The sequence below is a fragment of the Schistocerca nitens genome, chromosome 4 (genome assembly GCF_023898315.1).
Source record: "Schistocerca nitens isolate TAMUIC-IGC-003100 chromosome 4, iqSchNite1.1, whole genome shotgun sequence".
NCBI lineage: Eukaryota > Metazoa > Arthropoda > Insecta > Orthoptera > Acrididae > Schistocerca > Schistocerca nitens.
In genome coordinates, this window is record NC_064617.1 from 533641681 (window position 1) to 533662797 (window position 21117).

Below are 21117 nucleotides of genomic sequence, written 5' to 3' on the forward strand. Positions count from 1 at the left end.
CCTATTCATTTACCCTTTGAAAAATGTCTAAGCGAACTGCGAATTTAAGGGATCTAACATTCCACGCTCCGATCTGGAGAACGCCAGTTTTCGTTCCTCTGATGACGACATCCTCCTGAGTAGTCCCTGCCTGGAGATCCGAATGGGGGACTGTTTTACTTCCGAAATATTTTACCCAAGAGGTCACCATCATCACTTAACTACACAGTAGACCTACAGGTTCTCAGGAAAAACTACGGCTATAGTTTCCCCCTGCTTTCAGCCGTTCGGAGTGATTGATTGATTGACTGATTTTTATTTTGTCCCATTTGATTACATTTTGTACAAAGTGTGTACTTGTAGTATAGAACAAGTCAACTTAAACCTATTTTCTTGCAAATTTAACCTATTTATTACAATTTAATACATCAAAATGGCAATACTTATAATAAAGTTGTATACATTTTCACCAATTTTTTAGCTCCTGGAAATTGTTTCTATACTACAGTATACTCATATTTACATTTTTCTCTCTGTATTCACGTTCTCAAGATATTTACATATCAGAATATGTTCAATTAGTTACAGTACCCTTATAACAGTAGTAGTAGTATTATTTCATTCATTAATGCATATACTCTTCTACACTGCAAAATTCTTTTTTTTCATTAAATAACCCTTTAAAAGTTTTTGGAATGTCGTTTTGCTCACATTGTTCTGTAAACTCTTTGGAAGGCACTTTATGCGTTTGACACCCAAGTATCAAGGACCTTTTTCATCAACTCTCAGTTGGTGTTGTATACTTCTCAGCTGACCTTTATTTCTTATTTTATATGTATGAACATCTGCATTTCTTTAGAACTGCATTTCCTTTTATTAATGATATTATTGTTTCGTAACTCTATAGAGGTGGAAATGTCAGTATTTTCAGACAATAGATAACAGTTCTGCATGAGTCTCTTTATTTCTTGATCAAGATGGTCCTAAACATCTTTTTTTGCATTATAAATATTCCTTTTCTATTTTTGCTGCTGGAATTTCCCCAAACAGTAATTCCATATTTTAGGTATGGCTCAAATAGAGCATGGTACACTGTACATAGAAGCTCCTTGTTGGCATAATGTGCAAGCTGTTTCATAACAAATATTGCAGTACTTAATTTACAGCAAACATTATCTATTTGTTGACTTCACTGGAGATTATTGTCAACTGTAACACCAAAAATTTAATAGTGGTAACTTCCAGTCTTGTCTCATCTATGAATATATCTGTGTTCTTCCTTTTCTCTATTTGTGCACACCATGAAGATTGTCTTTTTTAGATTTAAAATCAAGTCATTTTGTATAAGCCACTGTTTTGTGTTATTTACTGACATAAACGCATTTCTTTCCAGTGTTTCCAGATTTTTTTCTGCATTCATTAGTTTCATGTCATCTGCATATAGTATTTTCTTATCTTTCTAACTGACATCTACAGGGTGAGTCACTAGCTATTGCCACAAAGAATAACTCCGTAAGTATGATAGAAGCTGAAACGTTTGTCGGGCAAAAGTTGCATGGGACAACGGGGACCACAATATGACATTGGTTTTTTGTTGCTAGGTGGGGTCGAAACGGAGATAAGAGGGTCAACTGTGTTTTTGTAAATGGGATGCTATAGTTTGGTTCTTATTTTCTGATAGTGACTGTCGAGACGAATCCAATGATGTGTAACAGTAAGGTCTTTGAAGGTCAACGAAGGTCAGAAAGGTGGCATGAACGTCCATTTAAAGAAGGTGGTTGAAGTGATTGATGACCATTGGTATCAATGCAGTGCTGCAATCTTCTTATCATGGATTGAGTGGTATTCCTCATCACATCGGCACTTATCAAAGCACATGCTCGGACAGTTTTCTCTCGCATATCTTCAGGTGTAGTGGGAACGCCTTTATAAACAATATCTTTTACGAATCCCCATAAGAAAAAATCCAGAAGTGTCAAGTCTGGCGAACGAGCTGGCAACGATGCATCTCCTCCGCGTCCAATCCAACGATTTGGGAACTGTCTTTGCAACTCATTTCTAGCCATCAGCAAAAAATATGCCGGACACCCATCGTGTTCTCTTCTTTGCTCGTCCGCAGCTCGTGGTCGTGCGGTAGCGTTCTCGCTTCCCACGCCCGGGTTCGATTCCCGGCGGGGTCAGGGATTTTCTCTTTCTCGTGATGACTGGGTGTTGTGTGCTGTCCTTAGGTCAGTTAAGTTTAAGTAGTTCTAAGTTCTAGGGGACGGATGACCATAGGTGTTAAGTCCCATAGTGCTCAGAGCCATCTTCCTTGCTCCGTATGACAGACCTTCTGTTTCTTGCAGGAATGTAGTGTACTTCCTACCATTAAGATTTCCTTCGATGAAATATGGGCCTATAATTCTGCCCTCCAGAATCCCACACCATACATACAACGACCACGGTTTTTGGTGTGCAACTTGCCGCAGCCAACATGGATTTTCCGTTGCCCAATAATGAATGTTATGCAAATTAACATTTCCATGATTCGTGAATGTAGCCTCGTCAGTAAATAAAATCAAATTAATAAATGGGTCATCTCTCTGAATCTGAAGTTGAGCCCATCGGCAGAATTCGATGCGATGCATACAGTGCGTACCAGTTAATTCTTGGTGGAGACTGATATGGTAAGGATGATATTTATGGCGATGCAGAACACGAACAACACTACTCTGGCTCATCCCAGACTCCCTAGCGATTTGACATTTACTAACTCAAGGATCTCGAACCACAGTGGCAAAAGTACCAATTTCCGTTTCCTCGTTAGCAACTTTCCTTTGCCGGATATGCATCCGATGCGTTTAAGATCCAGTTGTTCTCAGTTCTTCATAAACATATTTAAATGTCCGACGTGTAGGGTGAGTACGTTGAGGATATCTTTCAGCGTATAAGTCTCTAGCTCTCACTGAATTTCGTTGGCATTCTCCGTAAATGAGAAGCATTTCGACTTGTTCTTCGAAGGAATACATTATTCGCATTCGCTTGATTCGACGATACTAGTCTTACCGTTCCTGTTAGTGTTGTATCGCGATTTGTCAAATGGTGTTTACATGTCAATGGCACGTTAGATGGATACGCCGTATTCTGCGAATATTTACTGTTTGCACGATATACGAGAGACAATGGTCAGAGCATGTGTTTCGATAAGTGCTGAAGTGATAAGGAATACCATTCAATCCATGATAAGAAGATTGCAACACTGTATTGATATCAATGATCATCACATCGAACACCTTCTGTAGATGGACGTTCATGCCACCTTTTTGACCTTCGTTGACCATCAAAGATCTTAATGTTTCACGTCATTGGGTTCGCTATCAGAAAATAAGTACTAAACTATAACAACCCATTTAAAAAAAACAATGTTGAGCTTCGTATCTCTGACGCGTTCCCACCTAGCAACAAAAAACCAATGTCATATTAAGGCCCACATTGTCCGATGCAACATTTGTCCCACAAACTTTTCAGCTACTATCATATTTTCGGAGTTATTCTAGGTGTCAATAGTTAGTGACTCACCTTGTATATTATTTAGAAATAGGTTGAACAAAAGTGGGTCAAGTATAGATCCTTGAGGCACTCTGTACTTAATATCTCTGATTTCAGATCTGCAGTTTCTGTTTCCACATACTGCTTTCTGTTGTTGATGTATGATTTTATCCACTTGGCTGCATGTCCACGAATACCATAGATTTCAAGTTTTTCAATAAATGTAGCATGGGTGATTGTGTCAAACGCTTTAGCCAAACCCAGAAACATAGCAGACACAGAGTTTCTTTTGTCTAATGCATCTATAACGGATTCTGTGAGGCTTTAGATGGCGGTTTCTGTAGATTTCCCGTTTTAGAAACCATGTTGTGCTGGAATCAGAATACTGTGGTTCTCTAGGAATGTGGCCAACCTACTATGCATAAGCATCTCTAGTATTTTTGAGAAACCAGAGGTTAAAGACACTAGTCTGTAGTTATTTGGCTCATTTTTGTTCCCTTTCTTAAATATTGGTCCTACTTCGCTTTCTTTTAATTTTTCTGGGAATACTCCCTCTCTAAATGATTAGTTTGCAAGATCGAAAAGAGGTTTGATTATTTCTTCATTCACATGTATTAATAAATAATTTAATACTTCATCATCTCCTGCAGGCTTTTTGGGTTTTAATTTCTGGATTATTTTTATGAGTTCTCTTTTTGTCACTGGTTCCAGGAACACTGAGTGGGGTGGTTGGCCATGTGTTTCGGCATGCTACGACCACTGATGATTTGTTTCCCCTTTTCACTTTTTTACGGCATTTATAAAGTTGATGTTCAGTATATTAGCAATTTTTGTTCCATATGTAACTATATTCTCATTGACTTAATAAAATTGCTGGTTTTTTTTACACTTTTTTGGCTATATCTTTCACGGTTGATTATATCCCATGTTGTTTTACTTTCTTGATTCGAATTTGCTATGGCTCTGTTTAATGAAATGGCTTTTTCTTCTCTTATTTATTGCCTGTACTTCTTCTGATATTGTTTACATGCCTCCATATTCCCTGCTTGTCTGATTTCCTTCACTCTAGTCCTGAGTACAAATATTTCTTTTATATTCCATTTCTTACTGTGACCTAGGTTTTTCTGGTAGGCTATTTTAGGGAAGACTACATGAAAGTGCTGCATTAGTGTGTTAAGAAATGCATCATACTTCTCATTTGTACCTTGTGCCTGCATTGTGTTTGTCCATTCTTCTTTCCTCAGTGTTGTTTTGAAAATGTTCATGTTTTGTACATTGATAATCCTGACTTCTTTCTTATCTTTCATTTCTTCTGTTTTTGAGCTCCTATTTATGTGAATGTGAATTATTAACCCATGATGATCAGAGATTTCTGTCTGTACAACTTTTGCTTCATATTTACTATTTTCAATATTGATGATGGTCTGACTTGTTCAGTCACCCTTGTACGACATCTATTATTGTTTTCGTGTTTCACTGTAATAATGTCTCTTTCAGTTTTTGTTTTGGTTTTGAGTAATAATTTTTCTGGATTTTTTCAGAAATGTTGTAATGTTACCACTTGGTGACCTGTGTACACAGATAACTCTGAGCTCTTCACTCATTACACCAGTAATTTCAACATCTTTCTCAATGCAAGCTGGAAGGTTTACATCTTTACAGTAGTCAGTATCTTGTAGACTTGCAATTCTCTTCTTGTATATAGCAGCACCTCCACCTTTACGTTTTGCTCTGCAGAAATAATTAATCAAATCATAGTCTCCTATTATTAGGCTGCTAGGTTCTGCTTCATTTAGCCCATGCTCACTGATGCATAATATATCCTGCACAGCAAGGCTTTTTTGGTCGGTGTCACAAGGCCAGATCAGTCAATCACCCAGACTGTTGCCCGTTCTAACAGTCCTACCACAACAAAGGTCAAAATTTAATAATGATTGTGGTGTTGCTCACGCTGCTAAATACTGCATTTTCGGGCAACAACAAAGTTATTATGTGGCAGGTGTCATTAGAGCACAGTTAATAAAGTCATTTCATGTAATAATAAATAAAATAGGCACTCATCTTTTCGAGTTTCCCACGCTGGTCTCGTTATAAAATCATGGCTCAATCGTTGAAAATCTAGGTGGTGATGATTACAAGCTCGGATGCAAAGAGGCCTAGGTATTATTCTCCGATATTCAAAAGTTTTATAGATGTGTTTCACAAACCATTCTAGAAGATTAAACCTTTGAAAGTTAGCACAATGGTGATGTAAAAAAATAATCAGCACTCCGAATTTAAGTTACACTTCCTTTTTATTACTTTTGTTGCAATATCACGTAACACACAAAACATCACTTCACAATACAAAACATACCTGAAAACATCTTACGCACTGTTAAAGTTCACATTTCATAAACTGACTACAATATGCGTCTTTCCAACATGACGTCCAAGACTTGACTTTCTCAAGGTCCGACTCTCTAACCAACTAATAATCGCTTACGCGCCCAAAAATCAGAGTTACCAGTACGTCAAAGCACATAGTGACAAAAGAAAGAATACACATAAGAGTAATATCATTGCAATATAAACATATCGATGTATCAAAGTACCTCTACATTATTGAAATCAAATCTGACTGTTGTCTCAGAAATATGTTAACTACTTTACAGAAACACAGTAGAATATTGCTGGTATCGAGAGGTTGAGTTGAGGTGCCGTACTGGTTACGTAATTCAAGTACCATTACACCCTGCAACTACTGAAGAAGCTGCTGCTCCCCTTCGCTAACCACATGTTTATCCGGCCTCTCAACAGACACACCTACGGCTGTCTGTATTGATGAGGCAAGGAAACCACCCCACCGATGGTAAGGTCCATATTTCATTGGAGGGGGAGGGGGGTGGGGGGGAGAAAATATGCACGTACTTATAGAAACATTGTAAAGTCTAGTTTTTCACTCCATCTTTTTAAATAACTAAAATTTTGTTCTGGGATCTGAACATTACCTACTGTATTGCTCTTACTAGTTGCAGCACTGCAGTTAAATTATTCACTTTAAAATTAATGAGTAACCACACGCAAATGTAAGAAGAGAGTTGCAATAGTATGTTCATACATCATTACATAGTTACACGGAAGTCTACTGAGAACATCTCAGAATTTTTAAGGAAAAGCCCATTTGGCATTTTCATTTGGTCATTAAGGACGCCTTATTGTTCTTCACTGTTTGAAATTTCATTCACATTATCTCGAATGGTTTCAGTCCCCTCAACACCAAAAGCAGAACGTAAAATATACAGGCTGCTCTAGCTGTTGTTCCCTATGTACAGGTCGTTTCACAATTCTTACTGCATGTTTCTAGAGGTTGCAGAGGGGACTTGGTTCATTTCCGGACATGGGTTCATTATCAAAGTAGATGAAGTTTGTTCTACAATCCGTCTGTGATAGAAATTGTGAGACACCCTGCCTTTTTTTACTGACTAGATGGATGGTTTATAAGCAGACAAGTGAACCTCAGTAATTCAGTGTCCTTTATATGTTATTTACACATCATTCCGCTTGCTACAAAGTGACAGACGTTACCGATATTATTACATTATTGTGTGTTAATTTTGTGTGTGGGTTTGTTTCTTGTTATGTTGTCAGTTTGATTCTTTAGAAGCTTGTTGTTTGCTGTTATGCTTATTTTGTTGCTAATGTCTTGCACTAAGTTTGCGGCTTTGTGAATGATTGAAACTTCGTCTGCAGGGAATTTGTTACCCGGCGGTGAGAAAAAGTCGTTGCACTTGCAAGGGTATGCAGAAAAATTTGTGACAAGAATGCATGTACGCTTGGGCATGATGTTGTTCAGGAGTTCACGTTTTGCCTCATTGCGCAAGCAGTCTGCTACGGTTCTCCTTCTTTCTAGGGATTTTTTCCACTTTTATTGTGACGAAATGGCGTCAGAAAAAGAAAACTTAAATGAGACTGTAGGTAAAGAAGTATCCAAATAATAGAGGTTCGAGAAATGCAAAGTGACGACAAGGATTTGTTTGCAAATTTCAGAAGCAGGTCACAGCGAGATTTTAGATTTTCTCCTTGGGAAACAGCACCTATAAGTCGGGCAATAACATTTATTTAGCTAACCGGCGACTTATAAACCAGTTTGAACTGTTTGTTTTGCATTTAAAAACAAAGCATTTCAGTGATTATTTCTGAAACTGGGAAATACGTGAGGGAGTTTCTTAGTCGTTATGTGAAAGTTAACTAACTTTCAAAGCCTCATTTGAATTTTATTCCATAAAAAAGGTGTTTACACAACTTTAATCATGAAAGACTGTATGAAGATTAACTTTGACTCCATGCGGAACCGTTTGCCCAAAGACTGTATATTATTATAAGGAAGGATATAAATACAGCAATCAGTCGCAATCCCTTTGATTTTTTTATTGTTCTTCCATATCCGATTTGAGCTATAAACAGCCGTCTTCAATGGATTTGAATAAGTTATAATCCAACAAACTCCCAGCAGTACACGTCACCATACGACTATTGGTGTACAGGCAGGACATCCACTGTTGAGGGTTTGTTGGATATAACTCACTCAAATGCACTGAGGCTGACTATTTATAGCTGTAATCTGGATGTGCAAGAACAATAAAAGAAGAGTAATTAAAAGCTAATAGGACTGCGACTGGCTGCTGTATTCCTACCCATCCTTATCCACGCACTCGGCAAACATGGGAATATCACAGAAGCTAGAATCCACTAGAACGGAAGTTGTGTTTCCTAATTTAGTATTTTTTGCTCCGTCAATGTCCTTCATTTCTGTTTCTAGTAGTTTGTTGAGAAGCTACACATACGCCATCATTTCATAATTGAGGAGCCTGACATCTAAACAAAAGAAATGATGGGGTATGTGTAGCTTCTCAACAAATTACTAGAAACAGGTTGTGGCATTAAATCGCCATATCATGAATATTCGCCCACATCTTTGATATACACTTTTGGTAAATTTCTGGCTTATCCTTCTCTGTTTCCTACTTCGAAACTTACGGTATCTTATCCTTTACAGTAAAATAATCGTAGATCGTTATCTAATACTTGACACACAGGGCATCGCATCTCAAATTTATATTCAAATAATCTTTAGAAGCGGCATTCCATACGACTTTCCTTTATCTATAATCATCTATAAATTTAAGCGTGCTTCTTTTGGAGTCTACAGGTATTAAGACACATACATCGCTTCACAGAGTAACCTCAACACTCTACACAAACACACGTGGGCCCCAGTTGCCTGTCGCCTGCTAAAAAGCACAGGAATTCCCACCGAAGGCAGTAAGTACTGCGCTTTACGCACGGCCTCAATTTCCAGGAAATTACGTAGGCAGAAATGCGCATGAGTAATTGAGTTGCTGGAAAATTATGCGCATGCGCAAAGCTGAACTTAAGAAAGCCATTGTGTGGACGCACCTTAATTGTCATAATTTTGTGCTATCTTCCGATTTAAATTCTGCAGTTGTTCAACTTTTCTTTAGTTTTCAGTACATTCAACGCAATGTGCGCTCCACTTTTGAATTCCGTAAAAAGGGCTGGTACGGTGGGTCTGGGAAGACGTGAGCGTGGTCGTGGGCTTGTCAGCAGGTAGGCAGGCAGCCGTGTGAACAAGTTACGTGTCGCCTGGCGCCACAATATGAGCGGCATGTCGTAAACAGCACACGTTAATCTCCACTCCAGACGTCTGGCGGCGGTTAGCACTCGCGCCTGCCTACCGCTAAGTGTAGAATAATCTAATTGGCCGCCTAAAAATGGCCGTTTTATCGAAGCAGCGCGAAACAAACTCGAGACTGTACGCAGAAGTACGACTATGTTCGGAAAGATGAAGCGGATTTTAATTTCCATTTCAGAAGAAATTTTAAAAGAGGGTTTTTCATGTTTACTGCGTAGAGATGAATGTGCCGTGTTTTTGCTTCTTTTATACAATCGTACTTTTCTCAGAAAACGTGAGAAAGTACTCAGTGAGATAACCCATATAATATGCAGTATGTTGTTACTCTTTTCCTAGCAACAGCATTGCCTACTGCCTGTCAGTGTCTCTATGTTATACAAGTTCTATATATTCGTATCTGTTATTGTTATTCACGCTTGGACCCTGGGACTTGGCGATGTGCAACTTGCCACGCCAATTGTCCAGTCGCGAACGTTCTGCCTAAAAAATTTCCTACCTGGCAAATCTATTTCAGTTATACTTTCTTCCTTCAGATCTTTTACTACACAGTTTATTAGTATTATTTTACTTTTGCTGCGAGCCTCGTAGAATTTCACAAACTGTCTAGTTGATCTGCTTGTTTCCATTCATTTAATGTGCCCAGAGAATTTTATCCCGCGTTTATTTCATATTCGAATATATGTTGCTATACTTTTCAATTTATTATTTTCTCTTTGTCTTTATGTTCCTCCCGAAGTATAATTTGGACGTGAAATTTTTCCCTATTGATTTTCGGTCCGTCATTTGGATTTCTTTAATGTTCCTCCTTCTGTTTAAAATGACGGTTTCAGCCCCCTAAAGACAGTCTGATATGGCGACTGCGATATACTGTCTCAGTTTGGAGTATATGGCGAGGCATTTTTGTTAAATAAGACTTTTTCCATTTTGTGACAACGAATTTGATGAATAAATGTTTTCCAGACCAGTTTCCTAAAGGGTTTCATCTAAATATTTGAACTGAGAAACACTCTAGATATTGTCGTATTTATTTTTTAAAATTTTGGGGGCCAGGTTCTTGCTAGAATGTATTTTGTTTTTTCAAGCCCTACTCTCTCTTTAGGAATTTCTATTTGTTTTTGTGGTATTTGAATATCCTGAGCCCGCATCTCGTGGTCGTGCGGTAGCGTTCTCGCTTCCCACGCCCGGGTTCCCGGGTTCGATTCCCGGCGGGGTCAGGGATTTTCTCTGCCTCGTGATGGCTGGGTGTTGTGTGCTGTCCTTAGGTTAGTTAGGTTTAAGTAGTTCTAAGTTCTAGGGGACTTATGACCACAGCAGTTGAGTCCCATAGTGCTCAGAGCCATTTGAACCATTTTGAATATCCTGAAATAGAATCACCAAGTCGTCTGGAAAAGCTACGCGGTTCTTTCTAATCTTGGCTCATGAAATGTATTCGCAGTTGCTAATGTGGACAACCATCAACTATATAATAGAATGACGACAGTGCAAATTTGTGCCGGACCGGGACTCGAACCCGGATCTCCCGCTGATCACGAGCGGTCGCCTTACGACTCTTTAAAAAAAAATCTCATTTTGCTCGTTATAGGTCGTTGTATTTGTTCAGGGCAGACGTCTCCCGAGGCTTGTTCTAGTTCATCATTGACACAGTCACTCATTTTTTTTTTTTTTTTTTTTTTTGTTACATAGGGCAGCTATCGCTGTGAACGAACACTCTGAGTTACCGTGCCGGCTTAATTTTGTTCGTCATTGTTCGTTGCATTTTGCCAAATGATTTGCTACAATGAAGACGGCATTACTCTTCCACATACTGTTGAGTGATCTCAGCTGCGTTAAGAAAGGAAAGAAGAAAGTTTAGAGTCGTTACAGACGGAGCACACTCTCGTTTTGAGCGGAAGATTGCGGTTGTTGGTTGTGTCCTTTTCGAAGAAACCATTCCGGCATTCGTCCGAAGCGCTTGGGAGAAACCACGGAGAAATTAATTCTCGTTGGAAATTGAAAAGTCGCACTCCTGATTATAAATCCAGAATGCTTACCATTATGCTACCACGCTATGTTACTACCATGAGAATGAGAAGAATATTTCTCGCCCTTACGTCAACTACCTACTCGCTTTTCGATTTGAAGAAGTAAGTTTAGGGTTTCGACAGCGAAATCATTAAAAAATGGACTACTGAACGGCTTTTCTCGGAACACGAGTCCAGTGTCCTACCATAGCGTCACCGCGCTCTGATTCTTCGATGTAGTCCCCATTTCATACGATGAATTTGGGCTCACATCTTTCCAGCCTCCCATTTCTTATATCTAGAAATGGAGGAGACAGTTCCTTGTATACCTTCACTAACTTCGGATTAATTTACAATGGTGATAACCTGCCCAAAACAATAAACTTTATGTCTGTACGGTATTCCAGTTTATCCATGTGAAGTAAACACCATGAATTCTGCAGTGCTATCCATAAATCCGTAACAGTACGAGGGGGTGAAGATCTTTTCTGAACAGCACGTTGCAAGGCATCCCAGATTTGCTCAATAATGTTCATGTGTGGGGAGTTTGGTGACCAGCGGAAGTGTTTAAACTCAGAAGTGTGTTCCTGGAACCACTATGTAGCAATTCTGTAGGTGTGAGGTGTCCCATTGTCCTGCTAGAATTGCCCAAGTCCGTCGGAACGCACAATGGACATGAATGGATGCAGGTGATCAGACAGGATGCTTACGTACCTTTCACCTGTCCGAATCGTATCTAGACGTATCAGGGGTTCCATATCACTCCAACTGCACACGCCCCAACCATTACAGAGCCTAAGCCAACTTGAACAGTCCCCTGCTGAGATGTAGGTCAGTGGATTCACGAGGTTTTCTCCATACCCTAAAACGTCCATCCACTCGATACAGTTTGAAACGAGACTCGTTCGACCAGACAACATGTTTCCAGTCATCAACAGTCCAAAGTCGGTGTTGACGGGCCCAGTGGAGGCGTAAAGATTTGTGTCGTGCAGTCATCAAGGGTACACGAGTGGACTTTCGGCTCCGATAGCTCATATCGATGATGTTTCGTTGAATGGTTCATAAGTTGACATTTGTTGATGGCCCAGAGTTGAAATCTGCAGCAGTTTGCGGAATGGTTGCCCTTCTGTCACGTAGAACGATTCTCTTCAGTCGTTGTTGGTTCCGTTCTTGCAGGATCTTTTTCCGGTCGCAGCGATGGCGGACATTTGATGTTTTACCGGATTCTTGTCCTGATATTCACGGTACACTCGTGAAATGGTCGTACGGGAAAATACCGCTTGATCGCTACCTCGGAGATGCTGTGACCCACCGCTCGTGCGCCGACTATAACACGACGTTCAAACTCACTGAAATTTTGAAAACCTGCCATTGTAGCAGCAGTAAACGATCTAACAACTGCACCAGACACATGTTGTCTTATATAGGCGTTGCCGACCGCAGCGACGTATTCTGCCTTTTTACATATCTCTGTATTTGAATACGCATGCCTATAGCAGTTTCTTTGGCGCTTCAGTGTATCTTTGTCACTACTTGCTGGTGAGCGCTTCCTATTTTCAACGTGTAGTATGCATTGCAAATTGTGTGAATGATATTTAATATGTATGGGTTTTTGCATAAGTAGGCTACGGCAGAACCCTAAGTAAACATTTCTCCAGATTCCCCATGAACTCAATATAAAGAGCAAAATTTCCCATCTTCATATATCAGAATAAAGGCAACAGAATAATGCAGCACCTCACAACCTGAAAACAAGAAGCAAAAAATATACATAATCTTGCACTTGAAAGTGGGAATCCTTTCCCGAAATGCCTCGAGCAAGAAATAAACAAAAGAAAATCGTGACTGGCTGCACCAAAAATTATTTTATAATCAAATAAATTGTTTTTACAGTCGCAGGCTTTCACCATTGTTTTTAATGGATAAAAAAAGGAAAGAAAAACTTTGCGATTCAATTTTCCTTTCCGATTTGGTCGTCTTCTACTTGTACATCCATCTCTTTCTCCATAAAAGTATTTCCTGTTATTTGTACACCGTCCGTCCAAAAAGTCCCGAGGCTGATTTTATCCCTGGCGTGTAAGTGACGTCAGTGCAGGAACAACTGTAAACAACAGATGTGAATTTCATCATCAGTTGCGAGTCTGCAGTGTTAAGCAGAGGACGTGTGGCAGCAGTTTGTTGCGTCACAAATCGCAATGGAGCAACATCTCTAAATCAAGTGCTCAAGACATTCTCCAGAGTAATATTTGTGGTAAGGTCTTATGGGACCAAACTGCTGAGGTCATCGGTCCCTAAGCTTACACACTGCTTAATGTAACACTTAACTACCATACGCTACGGACGACACCACACACACCCATGCCCGGGGCTCGAGGACTCGAGCCTACGACGGGGGGCTGGCGGCCGGGGGGGGGGGGGGGGGGGGAGCATTCTCCAGAGTGTTTTGAAGAAAAGCGTGTACAAAGTCTATCCCACACACCTTGCCTTCCGAACAAAAATAATGACGTGTGGACTCCTACTGCGATTTGTAATGCAAAAACGCTGACGGTTCTTTTATAGAAAAGACCGCCTGCTTAGCTGGGTGGTAACGTGCTTGCCTCCCGTGCAGGCGGGCACGTGTTCGTTTCCCGGTCGGGTTGGAGATTTTCTCCGATGGTGGACTGGGTGTTATGTTGTTCTCATCATTATTTCATCCTCATCACCGGTACGCAAGTTGCCCAATGTAGCGCCTACTGCACTTGGCGGCCGAACTTCCCCGGTTGGGCCCTTCCGGCCAACTATGCCATACGCTCAATTTTTTTAATGGAAAAACATCATCGCGGGTGATTTATCAATACAAATCTACCACAAGACGACAATGTTAGGAAATTCACATGAAGGGTCGATACTTTGACGATGTAACCGACATTCAAGCCAATGTGACGCGCGAGTTAACGACAAAAAAAAGGTTCAAATGGCTCTGACCACTATGGGACTTAACTTCTGTGGTCATCAGTCCCCTAGAACTTAGAACTACTTAAACCTAACTTACCTAAGGACATGACACATATCCATGCCCGAGGCAGGATTCGAACCTGCGACCGTAGCGGTCGCGCGGTCCCAGACTGTAGCGCCTAGAACCGCTCGGCCACTACGACCGGCCGTTAACGACATCCGAAAGAAGAACTTATGTGAGAGTTTCAAATGGTTGTATTAATTTTCTGTGAGGTGTACTGAAGTGTAGAACACCTGAAGCCTTAAAACCACAATATCTTTTTTTTATTTTACTAATCCAGTCTCGCTGGTAAAATTATGAAATTCTCGTAAAAGGATAGTTTTTTCTATTTTTTTTTTATAACAACTGCAGTTGTGGAACGCCTTTTTATTTCACTGACTCGCTAATTTCAGTACAAAACACAGTGCACAGAAGTTGTATAAACTGAAACCTTTGGACGTTTCACATACGTTTTAGAACGATTTAAAATGCTTGAAAAATTAGTCTTACTCACCTTTCAAATATAAAATTACGTTAAATAAGGTTAGGTTTTTATTTTTGTGAGCCTCTTATGTAATAATGTAGTAATAAAATATGGCAAAAATTTCAATTGTTTATAAAACCTGTTCAACCTAAAAGTAGAAGCTCTCCTTTTCGGGGAATGTAGAACTACATGGTACTAATGCAACAGAAAAAGAAATCAAAATTTTGTAGATTGGATTTTTTGAAAAATCATTTTTCCATAAATTATAAAAAAGTTCATAACACTATAGTAAAAGAACTTTGACAGGTAAGTCTAAATCGAGGATTTCTTTGTAACCATAAAGATTATCTGTAAAAAAATATCTAGAACTGTTCCAGAGACATAGCATTTTGATTTTTTTCTAAAGTTCGCATCTTCAAAATGGTATGCGCAGTGTCATCTTGGGAGGGCTATATCTCAGAGAAGAATTTTTTTTGGAGAATACAAAAAAATACGTGTTTCTTACTTAGTCCTCCATTTTAAGATATGCTAAATTCAATAACATCCGAGACTATGAAAGTAAGATTTTTTTCCTAGCCTGCCTGAATTGAAATGGACTGTGCCTATATAAGCCTATAATGTGTGTTAATTTGAATGAGAACCAACACTATGGTGTTGTGTTACAAAAAACACTCTCTCTCTTTCTCTCTCTCTCTCTCTCACACACACACACACACATACACACACACAAACACACACACAATTAAGGGGCTATCCTGATACTTCGGCCTCCAGTACAACACTGTCACTTAAAAATGCAATTCGTATCAACTCTCTTTTAGTTCGGGAAAGTATATATTTCATTACACTTTTAGTATGTATGATCCAGCTGATGAACATTTCCCCTTACTGGAAACATGCGAAAACATTCCTATTTTGTGGCAGAATTTCTGAAAGTTCTCTCTTTGAAAACATATTTTTTTGTTCCTAGCCATTTTTATAACGTTTAATAACTTACGACGTGGATAAAATTGATTACGTAGGGCGTAAAGAAAACCTAATAAGCAGGCCAGAGCAGGGGACGGGACATCGAATCGAAGAAAATTACCCATATTGCTTGACACTTCGTACATTGAAGAGTTTTTTTTTTAATACAGATGTTAAAATTATTAAAATAAAACTGAATCAAATGTCCAATGGTCCGCTGTAGCTGTATTTTTTCAGATCACTTATAAACGCACACAACCGGTTTCGCAACGATTTGGGTTGCATCTTCTAGTGCAAATATATGTAAAAATTGCTTTTAAAAATTAAATTAATACAATCATCTGAGATATTCTAAAGTAGTGAATGACTAGACGAACATGAAGAAAATGATAGATATCGAGCTAGGAAACTGGTGTGGATCACGTACTCCCCACAAGAACGGTTTCATTTATAGTTAATAAATGCAACTTGTAAGTACATATCAAAACAAAGTACTCACAAATGCTATGTTATAGGTCACAGAATGCCGCAGTGTAACAATTGGCGTGGCTAGGTAATGCTTTCGGCACTCCTCAATTGATAAAAAAACCATCGTCAAATGATAAAAAAAGACCATCGTCAATGACGAAAGTCAGGTATAAAACGAAAGAATGGAATGAGGAATCAGAACCGAACCTTAGTTAAAGAAAACAAAAACAAAAAACAATGGAATGGAAAGTCAAATGAAAAACAGATAGGACTATTCCCATGTGACGTGGATCAGTTACCACAAAATGAAACTGATTTAAGTTGCGAACTGTACACATTTCGTCTAAAATACGCTCTTGTCGGCCCATGTCAAGCAACAATTGTGACCCTCATGGATGTTATTCAAGGAAGTACTGGGCCCTGTAGTGAATGAAGAATGATATAAAGAAGTGATGAAAACTGGTAATTTTTGTTCATTGAAATGTACTGAAAATTATTTTAACTGCTATTGAGGGGCCACCAATGACCAAAAGGAAGAAGTGTATGCTGCTGGGCAACCTTTTTTATCAATAGAAGAGTTCTGAAATATTTACCTAGCGATGCCAAATGTTACACTGTTGCATTCTGTAATCTATGACATAGCGTTTGTAAGTAATTCCTTTTGGTATGAACTTATAAGTTGCATTTATTAACTAAACATAAGCCCGTTTTTGTGCAGCATATGTGATCCACATCAGTTTCCCACGTAATATTTTCTCCCATGTTTGTCTACTCATTCTGTATTTTAGGATACCTCAGATAATTGTATTAATTTTTAAAACTATTTTCTACAGATGTTTGCACCAAGAGATGTGGTGGTGGTGGTGGTGGTTAAGTTCAAAATGCTTCAAATGGCTCTGAGCACTATGGGACTCAACTTCTGAGGTCATTAGTCCCCTATAACTTAGAACTAGTTAAACCTAACTACATCACAAACATCCATGCCCGAGGCAGGATTCGAACCTGCGACCCTAGCGGTCCTGCGGTTCCAGACTGCAGCGCCTTTAACCGCACGGCCACTTCGGCCGGCCGGTGGTTAAGTTCCTATGGGACCAAACTGCTGAGATCATCGGTCTCTAGCCTTACGCACTACTTAATCTAATTTAAACTAACTTACGCTGAGGACAACACACGCACTCATGCCCGATGGACTTGAACCTCCGACGGCGTGAGCCGCACGAACCGTTGCAAGGCTCCCAGACCGTGCGGCGCTAGGATAGGTAACTCAAATAGTTACGAAACCGGTTGTGTGAGTTTATAATGACCTGCAAAAATACAGCTCGACAATGCAGTTAAGTCGAAGATGCGACACTGGCTGCATATTTAACGAGATTTGATACGTTCGTGGTCAATCCCAGTCATTACTGAAAAAGAACACACTGCACATACCGAGTAACAAAAAGATGGCAAATTTCTCTCGACTTAGCCTAACATAACTAACACCCAGATGTACCCATCTACATTTCCAGTTTAAAACGTAAAATACCTGGGGATGAATTTTGATTGTAAACTGGTTTGGGCGCCACATATAAGAGTCAAAATGGATAGATGAGGATGATTTTTAAATATGACAAGACCCGTCACAGGTGTAAGACGAGAAGCCCATCCATTTCCGAATCTGATTTTTTAAATATAAGTCATCAGTCTTCTAACTGGTTTGATGCGACCCGCCACGAATTCCTCTCCTGTGCCAACTTCTTCAGCTCAGAGCAGCACTTGCAACATACGCCCTCAATTATTTGCTGGATGTATTCCAATCTATGTCTTCCTCTACAGTTTTTGCCCTCTACACCTCCCTCTAATATCATAGACGTCATTCCCTGATGTTCTAGCAGATGTCCTATCATCCTGTTCCTTCTCCTTCTCAGTGTTTCCCACATATTCCTTTCCTCTCCGATTCTGCGCAGAACCACCTCATTCCTTATCTTATCGGTCCACCTACTTTTAAACATTTGTTTGTAACACCACATCTCAAATGCTTCGATTCTCTTCTGTTCCGATTTTCCCAGAGTCCATGTTTCACTACCATACAATGCTGTGCTCCAAACGTACATTCTCAGAAATGTCTTCCTCAAATCAAGGTCTATGTTAGATACTAGTAGACTTCTCTTGGCCAGGAATGCCCTTTTTGCCAGTGCTAGTCTGCTTTTGATGTCCTCCTTGCTCTGTCCGTCATTGGTTATTTTGCTCCCTAGGTTGTAGAATTACTTAATTTCATCTACTTCGAGACCATAAATCCTGATATTAAGTTTCTCGCCGTTCTCATTTATGCCACTTCTCATTACTTTCGTCTTTCCTCGATTTACTCTCAATCCATATTCTGTGCTCATTAGACAGTTCATTTCATTCAGCAGATCATGTAATTCTTCTTCACTTTCACTCAGGATTGCAATGTCATCAGCGAATCTTATCACTGATATCTTTCACCTTGAATTTTAATTCCACTCCTGAACCTTTCATTTATTTCTGTCATTGCTTCTTCAATGTGCAGATTGAACAGTAGGGGCGAGAGACTACACCCCTGTCTTACATCTTTCTTAATCCGAGCACTTCGTTCTTGATCGTCCACTCTTATTGTTCCCTTTTGACTCTTTTACATATTGTATATTATCCATCCCTCGCTATAGCTTACCCCTATTTTTCTCAAGATTTCGAAAATTTTGCACCATTTTACGTTGTCGAACGCTTTTTACAGGTCAGCAAAGACATGAACGTGTCTTGATTTTTCTGTAGTCTTGCTTCCATTATCAACCGCGTTAGAATTGCCTCTCTGGTGCCTTTACCTTTCCTGAAGCCAAATTGATCGTCATTTAACACATCCTCAATTTTCTTTTGCATTCTTCGGTGTGTTATTCTTGTCAGCAACTTGGGTGCATGAGCTGTTAAGCTGATTGTGCGATAACTCTCGCACGTATCAGCTCTTGCAGTCTTCGGAATTCTGTGTATGACTCACACATTCTACACACCAACGTGAATAGTCGTTTTGTTACCACTTCCCCCAACGATTTTAGAAATTCTGATGGAATGTTATCTATCCCTTCTGCCTTATTTGATCTTCAGTCCTCCAAAGTAAAACTAAATTCCGTCCGAACAGGCCTTGGAAGGCCCAGCGGTACCGACCTGCCGCCGTGCCATCCTCAGTCCACAGACGTCACTGGATGCGCATCTTCCCCCTCATAGAGACATTCAATGTACTCTTTCCACCTATCCGTTCTCTCCTCCCGTTGCACTCTTAATGTTACCACCCTTGCTTTTAACTTCGCCGAATGTCGTTTTGACTTTCCTACACGCTGAGTCCGTCCTTCCACAATCATTTCTTTTTCGATTTCTTCACATTTTTCATGCAGCTATTTCGTCTTAGCTTCCTTGCACCTCCTATTTATTTCATTCTGCAGCGACTTATATTTTTGTACTCCGGAATTTCCCTGAACATATTTGTACTTCCTTCTTTCATCGATCAACAGAAGTATATCTTCTGTTATCCATGATTTCTTCGCAATTACCTTCTGTGAACCTATCGTTTTCTTTCCAAGTTCTGTGATTGCTCTTTTTAGAAGTGTCCATTCCTTTTCGACTGTACTGCTTACTGAGCTATTCCTCATTGCTGTACGTACAGTCTTAGAGAACTCCAAGCGTATCTCGTCATTCCTTAGTACTTCCTTACCCACTTCTTTGCATATTGATTCTTCCTGACTAATCTCTTTAAGTTCAACCTACTCTTCATCGCTACTACATTATGATCTGAGTCTATATCTGCTCCTTCCATCTCATTGTTGGCCGTCCCCGTGGTCTCTTTCCTTCAGCTTCTCCATCCATTACAGCCTTTATTACCGTGCTCTCCCCTCTCCTCCTCACATGTCCGTACCATCTTAGTCTGTTAATTTTAACACTCGCTACGACGTCAGGCAGTGTGTATAATTGTCTGAGTTCTCTGTTTTTCCTTATTCTCCACTGTTCATTTTCTTTCACTGGTCAATATATTTTTCCCAATACTTTATTTTTAAAAGTGATGAGTTTTTTCTCTGTTTTCATTGTCAGGATCCATGTTTCACTTGCATAGCACACTATTGGCGTGATGATGGCCTGATATATTCTTATTTTTGCCTGACTAGATAGTAAATTCGATCTTATGATGTTATTCATAGCTCCTAGACATCTTCCCCCAGCTTGAATTCTTGTTACTATCTCTTGTTCTATAAGGTTTTGCTGGTGGATGATGACACCAAGGTACGTGAATGTGCTTGTCTTCTGTATTATCAGATTTCCGATTTTTAGATGGTTTGGTTCTAGATGAGCTCTTCTTCCTACTACCATGAAATTTGTTTTACTTTCATTTATACTTAGACCTACTTTCTTAGCTACTTCCATTAGCACAGTCCTCATTTTCTCCACGTCTTCCATTTTCTTTCCTGTCAGCACAATATTATCCGCAAAAGCCAGGACATTATCTTTTTTCATATGGTGACTCCTGCACTTTCACATGTTACTCTCCTCAGGGTGTTATTGAGGGCCAAATTGAAGAGGGTTGGTGATATAATATCTCCCTGTCTCACTCCTGTTTTTACTTCAAATGCTTCTGAGAACTCCCCCTGTACTTTCACTCTACACTTCGATTCCATTACACACATTTTAGTTAGCTTTATCAGCTTTTCAGGTATCTCACACTCTGCCATTATCCTCCACATTTCCTCTCTTACCATGCTGTCATATGCTTTGTTGAAATCTATAAACAGGCAAAAGGTACGAGGATAAGCCCAAAAGTAAGGTCTCCTACTTTTTATAAGTACATAGACCTGTTTATTTCTACAATGGTTTACATAAGTTTACAGCTAGAACATTTAGCTATTTTTCGACATAATCACCATTATTGTCGATGCATTTTTGTAGACGCTGTGGCAGTTTTTGCATGTCCATGTCATACCAGCTCGCCGCCATGCTGTTCAGAAAGTTATGAACTTCTTCTTTCACCTCGTCGTTGGAGCAG